General features: G+C 38.0%; 1 long non-coding RNA gene across 1 annotated transcript; it reads right to left on the reverse strand.

Annotated features, from left to right (window-relative positions):
* Positions 1–1,132: 1,132 nt before the first annotated feature.
* LOC142494559 (uncharacterized) lies at positions 1,133–3,376 on the reverse strand. Its single transcript, XR_012801531.1, has 3 exons — positions 2,930–3,376; positions 2,013–2,103; positions 1,133–1,204 (listed from the first exon to the last, which is right to left on the reverse strand). It is a non-coding gene; the product is annotated as an uncharacterized LOC142494559 (long non-coding RNA).
* Between the last annotated feature and the right edge of the window lie 7,406 nt (positions 3,377–10,782).

Raw genomic sequence — 10,782 nt, forward strand, 5'->3', positions numbered from 1 at the left:
ACACCTTTTTATGGTAGTCAAAAAAAAAAAACATTAGGAACAAGTAAGAGAAATGTGTTACGCAAATACTGGTGCCCTGTGATGGGTACATGGAAAAAACCGAGTGTAGCTAACCCAAAAAAGGGAAATAATCAGGTGTGTGCTTTGGCACCTACACAAGAATATACACACATGTCAGGTACATTACACCCGACAAAGCAACCTCACACGATGTTATTTCCAAATACACAGCCATGTGAAATTATGGCTACGCAAAGTACACATCCATCTAATTTAATGGGTACGCCACATCCATCTAATTTGATGCCTATGGCAACTTCACATCCATCTAATATCTTGGGTACGCCACATCCATCTAATTTGATGCCTATGGCAACTACACATCCATCTAATATTTTGGGTACGCCACATCCATCTAATTTGATGCCTATGGCAACTACACATCCATCTAATATTTTGGGTACGCCACATCCATCTAATTTAATGGGTACGCCAAGTACACAGCAAGCTCAAACGATGTTATTTCCAAATACACAGCCATGTCAAATTATGTCTAAGCAAAGTACACATCCATCTAATGTAATGGGTACGCCAAGTACACATCCATCTAATTTAATGGCTACGCCACATCCATCTAATTTGATGGGTACGCCAAGTACACAGCAAGCTCAAACGATGTTATTTCCAAATACACAGCCATGTCAAATTATGTCTAAGCAAAGTACACATCCATCTAATGTAATGGGTACGCCAAGTACACATCCATCTAATTTAATGGCTACGCCACATCCATCTAATTTGATGGGTACGCCAAGTACACAGCAAGCTCAAACGATGTTATTTCCAAATACACAGCCATGTCAAATTATGTCTAAGCAAAGTACACATCCATCTAATGTAATGGGTACGCCAAGTACACATCCATCTAATTTAATGGCTACGCCACATCCATCTAATTTGATGGGTACGCCAAGTACACAGCAAGCTCAAACGATGTTATTTCCAAATACACAGCCATATGAAATTATGTCTAAGCAAAGTACACACCCATTACAAACGCCCGCCTTTCCAAATATGCAACAGCTCTCACCACAAACAGCTATAGTGACACCCCTTACGTTACCTGGTTGTGTCAAAGTGCGCACACGTCTCCAACGGCCACCTTCAAGTCAACGTCCATTGACAAGATCACAAACATTGTTTTCTGAAAATAAATACATTTTGAAAAGAATATTTGTGTTGTGTGCTTATTTTTTAATGTTAGTGACAGAACATAGTATGTATGGCAAATACATACATATCCATACGTAACTTCATTGTATAATGTTTAAGTAACAAAGACCAAGTACAACTTACAAATACATGTTATTACATCATTTCAAGCCATCTATCTAAGAACTGTTGAAACTTGTGTTTCAAACATGATTGTATAAAATAACACTGCTATGACATTACACATTGTCATTTTAAATGTTAATGTCAAGTCAGTGTAATGGTCAACATTTGTACTAACTACATAGTGCACATTGTGAACATGTTTATCATGAATCCAAGGTGTACATGTTAAAATAGTTGCTTAACATGTACTTTTGTTTCTAATACTATCAGTAATCATGTTCAAATGTTTTTTTTCATTATGTAACTTACAACAGTGACTACACAACATATCATTAGCCTACAAAGTGTGTATATATATATGTGTGTGTGTGTGTGTGTGTGTGTGTGTGTGTGTGTGTGTGTGTGTGTGTGTGTGTGTGTGTGTGTGTGTGTGTGTATATATGACTAAAATAACTATAAAGCAGCGCATCGTGAGTGTGAGTATATAAGTGACAACATTATATTACGAACTATACGTGCAAATGTAAAAAATCTTCAATAACTGTCTATCCTAATGTTCTTGAAAATTACTGTAACATCTACATATCATATTAACGCTGATAATTGATAAATAACTCCATAAAGTTGATACATTAAATATAAATAACAAAATCATACTGAGGCCAAATACGAACCATGACTACAATAGTGGAATGATGTAACATTCATGTTGGTTTCGGGGGTCTCCGTCTGCTCTCAGGGGCCTCAACCACATCAGAATGGAATCTGCATGAAGGAGACAGGAGAGAGCGCAGGGCCCATAGTATCAAAAGATCACTTTTTGGAGGGGGAGGGGGGTTGAAACAAATGCATACATTACAATGGAATAACCACACTATAGCAAGATGTCCTGGACGTACACCACAGAGACCTGCCAGCAAGGCTGAATGTTTTGGAAATGTTTGGAACTTGTTTCCTAACTATTTACCTACCCAAGACATCTTTCTACAGTGTGGTTCTTCCATTTTTGTTAACTATAGTCTTGTACAACATAAATTACAGTTACCGTATGCTGGTGATTATGATCATGATATGCTTTCTAAACTTGAACCCTTGTGATAGCATTTTTTAACCCCCACTCCCTCTTCTCCTCAATATATGTAAGGTTTTATGTCAGATATGCAGAGATATATCACTGTCATGATTTAATACAGAAATACACTGTGGCCTAATGTAGGTTAAATTTTATAAAATAAGTAGTTGAAAACAAGTCTGCAGCTGCTTTTCAACACAGATTACAAACACAGGAGGTATTGTGTTTTAACCTTGAAGTTCTGAGCACAAATCTACTAAATGTATCCATGTCACTTATGAAACATGCTTACCTCAATAGTAAATCACACACTCTTTTTTGGAACACTGAAATGTCGCTTCATACTTACACTCCAGTTCGTCCTGCTGAAACCTATGCCGTTATAATATATAAAGCTATCAAAAATCAGCCGGGTGAAAAAGCAACAGTGCATCAAATTTTTCAATATATTGTTGAAAATTATGCATTCTACAGACAGTCCAGTAATCGTCAGAAATTGATGAATGCTATCAAACATACTTTGTGTATGAGAGATAATTTTCAAAGAATAGTGGCACGTCCTGGTCAGAGGCTTGGATTCTGGATTGTTGACGACAACTGTCACACTATGTTGGATCGTAGGAGTAATCTATTAGTAAGGAGAGAAAACAGAAGTGTGATGACTTCACACAGCGGATTCTCTAATGAGGCAAACCTACTTGACGGCTCACAGTATGAACAAGCACAGGATGAACATAAGTTTGCAAACTGTTCAAACTTCCCTCAAGAATACCAGTATGCATGTGAAGACAGAAGCACAAATACTTGCTTTGATCAGCCACAGTGCCTTGAGACAAGCCTGGAATACGTGCAAAACGAGATGGTGAACTACATGCAACCAGCTGAATATTCAATGATAGATTACAATATCTATGGAGATGAGATGACATCCATTCTGCATGGATTCCAGCAAGAACATGGATTCATGGAACCCTGGTAAATAGAAATAAATGTTTTTAATGAGTAATTTGTAAGTTATATAAATAACGTTCGCCCTTAATTATAATATCATATAATATGATGTTGACAAATTAGTCCATGACATGTTTACAAACATATATACTTTTGTGAGAATTATCAATCCTATTTGAATATTACTCTGAAACATATGTATGCTATGATAAAAAGCTTGCAATTAAAGTAGATCCACACAATTAGCATATCATCAATCATACGCAGTAAGCCTTGTGATTTGTTAATGTTATAAGTAGTATTATGTCTTTAAGGAATGAAGTCTTACTGTAATGTAATCCATATTGCGCTGTAATGGTAATTGCTCATGAATGAGTGTGCGTGTGAAGAAATGTACTATGCAAAGATACATTTATTTGGCTTATTAACGTACACGCGCAAATATATTTGTTGCCTGCATAGTGATCTTTTCTACAGTGACGCGCGTTGCTTTGTGAACTCACGTGAAAGTGAGCCTTAGTTTTCATGTATCTAGTGCCGTCACATGTAAGTCATATGTATGTGTGAGTAAATGGTACGGCAAATGCCTGTTCACAAATCTATCTGTATTGATGGATGTATGTGTACATGTGTGTGTGTGAGAATAAGAAACCAAATATTGTTTATTTTAGTTTAAGGTCTCATTACTACTTAGCGCAACAACTGAGATGTAATCAGTGAACACATGCAGTATCACATACCTCAACAACCATGACTACATATATACACACACACACATAGTCACACATAAGCAGACATAGTAGCAGTGAAAGGTAAGTGAGTAAGGAAATGGTTAATGATCCACAATGTATGTGTGCTCCCGCCTCCCTTCCATGCGTGCGCGTACATTCTATATAGTGTGGTGAGACAACAACAACCCAGCGCACGTCAGCATATGAAAATAAATATTGCGTGGCATGTTTGGACTGTGTCAGGCACGGATAGCGGGGGGTGGTCGTGCTGCGCGTGCACAACACTGCACAGTGATAGGCAGCATAAGGGGACAGCAAATGATTTTGATAGGAGAGGGTGTGGTTGTTGTTTTGCATGTGTATGACGTGAAGCGCTTGGGACAGCATAATTGGTTGGGAATAGATTGGGGGCGTGGCCACGCATCCGTCTCAACTGTGAATGTAAAAGCTAACACCAAAAAAAAAAAATGTATCTTCAACACAGGAAAAAACCTTCATCCTTAAGGTGCGTAGTGTCCATTTACACATTGAGTGCAGGGACATACATACACACACAGCGCACACTGAGGTGTGCGCACATGCCATTGAACATAGCCTGCATAAATGGGAGCACAGTAGTTGATGAAAGTAGCATAAGCAAATAACATGCTCTACCTGCCCATACAGAACATTCACAACTTTAATATTGTTTACACGGACAAAGTGCACCCTCATTGGAGGAGACGTTCACGTGACGTATTTACTTGAGAAACAACTTCACTTTAGTATCCAGCTTCTGTTTATGCGCGCGCAAAATACAATACAGTGGCATGTTTGAGGTGGAAAAAATCAGAGTTTCCTATGTAACATATTGTAAACAAATGTGTATTGTTTTTGCCCGTAACTCCCAAGCGGAGGTGTACCGGACTGGCAAAGGGTGCTGATAAACAACACATGGTCTTATCGCAGTTACCCCACAACACAATGATAAAGTTTTGCTATAATGGAAACCATTACTCGAGCACATATATCACACGCTTTGAAACGAATGAATTTAAAAAAAAAATGTACAAAAAAAAAAACATAGAACTGCAGCTTTAAAGCGCAGGGGGACATGTTGTGTTGCTTGCTTTCAATATGTCTATTAAGTAGTGCAACACAAGAATGTTTATAAGTAAGTATTTTAATGCATTTGTGTTACAACAGATATAAATTATATCCATTGTAATTAGCTGAGCAACGCGTATGTTTTTAAAGTGTGCTTTTGCACGCACGGCCATTAAAGCTGCAGTTCCATGTTTTAATAAAAAAAAAATTGTACATTTATTTTTGGACTTCAATCCTTTTATGTGTGCAATCTGTAATTACCTAAACAACTGTATAGCTGCAGCTCAATTCGTTTTCCATGTATTGATAGGTGCAAATTTGGTGACATATTAAAAGCTGCCATTTGTTTATAATCTGCTTGACTGGCAGTGGAAGCTCATGAATATTCATGAGCATTCCTGCAGTGACAAGTGCTAGAGGGAAGCCAGGGCTGACAGAGGGGTGTGCCACAGCTTGTGACAGGACATGAAGGGGCAGTGGCTTAGCAAATGGCTGTTAAAATACAATACAAGAAAATTGGTCTTTCAAAGTTGTTCATTTTAAAACAGAAAATGCTAACAAAAAAAATTCTTACTAATCAACTGATTTCTTGAACAAAACACACATGCAGGATATTGACTGAACTGCAGCTTTAACATATCATACACAAAGGCACATGCACAATAATGTCTGATGACCTAAGTGCGCACATGACAAAGTTGTGGATACATGCCGGAATGCATATTTTTTTACAACACATCAACGAAAACATTATCATTTAAAAAACGCACGTATCAATGAATACATAAGTACTATATCATGATATTAACAGTTTCTTTATGTTATGTCATTTCAGAGAAAACCGTTTGACATGGAGAAGCATCAAAGGAGAATTGAATATTGCAAAAGGATGCCGAAAACATTTTAGTTAGTTTGCTTAATGAATGTGAAAGCTTTATTAGATATTATACATTAAAGTTAAACAACACTACTTTATAAAGGCTACATGTGGGTGGTTCATGCACGTGTGACAATTTATGTTGTTCAACGAAGACACACAGAAACCGTACATAAATGCCATTATATTATGAAGTGTGTATGTGTATAGTGATATGTGCAAATTGTTATGATAAATACCTTGCCTGTAGCCACAATTATATTCCAATGTTGGTCTAGCATATTCCAAGAAAATAATTAACCATTAAAAGCATTACATAATGAATACATAGATGTGTTAATATTCATGATTACATATATAGATATGCATGTTAAAAGTAATAAAATGGCACATAAGTGTGTTTATAACAACATGTAGATTTGTGTAGAAACACATTATGAAAACATTCAATGAACTTTCTTTTTATTACAGAATGATCATTGTAATTGTAATAGCGACAATGTCAACGTTGACAGGTGTAATTTCATGATTACGTCTCATGGCCTATTGTAGTCTGTATTACATATAATGTGAAGAAGTTAGGACACATATAATCATACATATTATGTTTTACATGTTCACTTTGTTAATAGTTTATTCAAGATGATGTCTTAATAATGCATAAATTAGCATAATTACATAATAAATCACTAGTTTCATACATGAATGAACATGTACAACATGTATGCATCATGTCCACCTGACACATTGTAGTATTTTAGTACTTATCTGAAAGAGCAACAAAATAAGACTGACTTTTACATACCATACACATGTGGCCACGTACACACCGCATAACTTGGATACCTAATGTGGTGACGCAACACTATCCTATGGTAGTTGAAAATAAAAATAACATTAATATGACATGCAACAACATGACACACTATACAAAACTTTAGACATTTTCAATGTTAATGACCTGAAAAATATGTGGAAATCACTTTACGCCGTGTCTCCACCCCACTGGCAGTCTGCTCATCATCCCCTGCTGCATGTACAGGAGGTTCATCATCGAGACCCTCACGTATGTCGCCTGTTATATTGTTACTTAATGCAATGTTATGCAGAATGCAACAACTCATCACTATGTCAGCGACCTTTTGAGGCTTGTACTGTAGGACACCACCAGATTTATCCAGACATCTGAAACGACTTTTTAACAGTCCAAACGTCCTCTCAATAACTGAGCGAGTGGATATGTGTGCCGCATTACTGCACCGACACACTTTATTTGAGCAAATACCCGGTATGTACCTGGCAGATACCTGGAATGCGCCGCTCCTCACCTCTGACAAGCCCCGTTGCGTTTGCCTTCCCAGCCTGGGTTCATGCCTGGCTGATGGGCGGCTGATCTGTTAAATGATAATGATTAGGATTTAATAGGCTGCAATGCTTCGCGTGTCTACCAGATGGCATAAATTCATGAATTGTAATGCAGTATATATATATATACTGTGCAGTATTGCAGCCAGCGGGAATAAAATGCTTCAATCCCTGCTTGGAAAATAACTCAATGCACTCGGGCAGAAAACAGTCACAAACCTCAATACACCCGGGTATACCCGAATTCGTGGGACTAGCCAAGCTCGAATAAAGTGTGTCGCCAGTGTATAACGCTCCTCGGCAGGGGATTGTGAGTTAAGCAGTGGGGTTAGGAGCCACGTTCGAATACCATATCCCGAATCACCTAGAATACAGTGGGACAACAAAAGCTTCAGAATTATTATAACTATTGCCTGACAGACATGTACATATTGTATAACATCAACACATACATTAGACACACAATGTGGTTGTATTACATTTAAAGTATGTAACAAGAATTGTAAGGTCAAGATAACATCCATATACAGTATGTATTTATGTAACATACATTAGCAAACTTTCAAGGATAGAAGTATGTGTGATGTTACTAACAGACATGATCATAGCAAATGCATGAAAATTCTAATGCCTGCAGCTATGCTTCACATAATGTAACACATAATGTTGCTATAGTAAATGTAATGTCTATATCTCACTGTACGAACTGACATTTATGATATTTGTTAACATAACATTGAACCATTTAAAAACGTTACATATCAACTTTCATACAGTTTAAGAAATGGAAGATTCCAAAAATGTCTTCATTCATTATGTGTCCACAACACATACTTAAAAAAACCGTTCAACACACGAGTCTTCTATAAATATTTACTCACCCACCAGCCAACCATGACCATAAATACCAGCCTCAAATGCATGGTAGATTGATGAATGTTGCATAATATATGAGTCGTGGGTGGAACCAGGAAATCTGGCTACCACATTCAGAATTTTCATGTTAGCATCGCATACAACCTGCACATTAATGGAGTGAAAGTGTTTCCTATTACGGTACACATACTCCATTTCACCAGGTGCGAGCAGAGCAACATGTGTGCAATCAATTGCACCCATCACGCATGGTAGACCAGCTATGCTATAAAAAGCCTTCTTTAGTTCCAACCACTCTGTGTGCTCACTAGGAAAATGTATATAATTCCTAGCACGTCTATTCAGTGCACATAGAAACTGGGTAAGGGCGCGCGACATTGATGGCTGAGACACCCCACCTACTATGGCCACAGTTGACTGAAAAGACGCCGAAGCAAGAAAATGTAATGAGATCAGCATTTTAACAAGACCAGGTACTGCATGAACTCTGTCTGTTAACGGCTCTAAATCAGCTCTTAAGTCAGCATAAAGAGCCAATATTGCTGATGAACTCAAACGATAACGAGTAATTATTTCTGCCTCGCTCAGCCCCTCCAAATATGTACGATCACGAAAAAGACGTTGTCGGGGAACCCTCTCCCCAACCCCTGTCTCTCTTCCTCCCCTCTCCCTAGCCCCTCTCTCTCTTCCTCCCCTCTCCCTAGCCCCTCTCTCTCTTCCTCCCCTCTCCCTAGCCCCTCTCTCTCTTCCTCCCCTCTCCCTACCCCCTCTCTCTCTCTTCCTCCCCTCTCCCTACCCCCTCTCTCTCTTCCTCCCCACTCCCCCTCTCTCTTTCCTGTGTCTCCTAAATCCAAATGTGCATGTGCACGCATGAAAAACCAAACATCACTGTCTGTATCGTAAACCGCCATCTCTAGCTGGAAGGAAGTGTGTCATTAGCTTCCTTTAAATGTAGTTGTAATAACGTCACATGACTACTAATCACAGGAGGTGTTAATGATAAACATTAATTAACACAATGATACCTGTTGGATATCATTAATGATCAATTAATTTCATATGTCAAATTAAGTATAACATACAAATTGATGTATATATTACAAATGTATTTTTTATGTTTTGATAACTATTTAATACATAGCATATTGTGTAACACCTTATTATTGTGAACGGATTACACAGTAGAAACATGCACTGTCTGTAGCAATGTTAGATCAGGAACATCTCCAATATGTTATAAATGCTGGATTGCTGCAGACATAACACAGCTGAATTCACAGAGAGCATGATGAAGATTGTGTGAGGTAGCATGTAAAGCTAGCATCAACACAATTGAAAAACAGAGTGTAATCATTACATTATGTTGACCATCAAATGTAATCATTATTGAAAACATATACAAAATCAGTGAAATAAGGCCCTCATCATCCTTAGTGATTCATTGCAGGAATATTGCCCTTCATAACAGCATCTCACAATGTGAAAAACAACGCCTGCTTATATGTATATCAGTATATGAGCTACATGAACCAACATTAGCTGATCATTAATACTGAATACAGATTTGAGGCAGCATACAGGTAATGAAGAGGTGAACAACATTAGCAACAGCTAAAAGTTATTAACACACGTGGACATAATACCTGGTAATCATTAACAAATGAAAATAACACCCACAAAAGACGATCATAAGTCTACAATAAACATGACAAAAAAACCACAGAAAAACAACACACATTCCAAAAAGTTTTAGGACTTAACATACAGAAATAATAGAACATGGCAACGTGTGACTGCTGCCACTCAGGTGGTCACAGCATTTGAAAGGATGAAACAAAAATAAGGATAATGTCATACACACAAACACACATAAATGTACAAAGTGGCGTGACAATCCATTTCCCATACATCTGATGCATGCTGGGAAAATTAAAGCATGGGAATAATTATTGCCATCTGAAGCCATTCATCAGATGCAGGAAAAATGGATTTATTTTCTAAGTCAACACATATCGCTGCTCATCGAGCCGTCTGACCACCTATCTGCCAACTTTTTTGTGGTGGATTGTTTTTGGAGATAAAATCGCGTTTTTGACAAGCGAGAGCCAGCGAACGTCAGCGATCACTGACTCGCGGCTCTCTGAATAGCGCGAGTTTATCAACTATCGGAAAATGGTCGATAAGGGGCTGATCGCTGCGCAGACAGCGAGTTTCGGAAAGCGAAAAAAAAAGTCGTCGATAAACGCTGTTATCGAGCACTTATCGAGCACTTTTCGAGCCTATCTGAATACGAGTGCCCATTTTGGTCGATAAGTGCTCGATAAGGGCCTTATCGAGGCTTTCTGAATGAGGCCCATAATGCCTACTGCTATTCAGTAAGCAGTGATAAGTGGGTGATAAGAGACTGAATTGCTCCAAAAAAATTGGTCATAAAAAAAATCACTGAGGCAGCGGTGATAAGCCACTTATCACCACTTTTCGGCATG

Source organism: Ascaphus truei, chromosome 5, assembly GCF_040206685.1.
Source record: "Ascaphus truei isolate aAscTru1 chromosome 5, aAscTru1.hap1, whole genome shotgun sequence".
Lineage (NCBI taxonomy): Eukaryota > Metazoa > Chordata > Amphibia > Anura > Ascaphidae > Ascaphus > Ascaphus truei.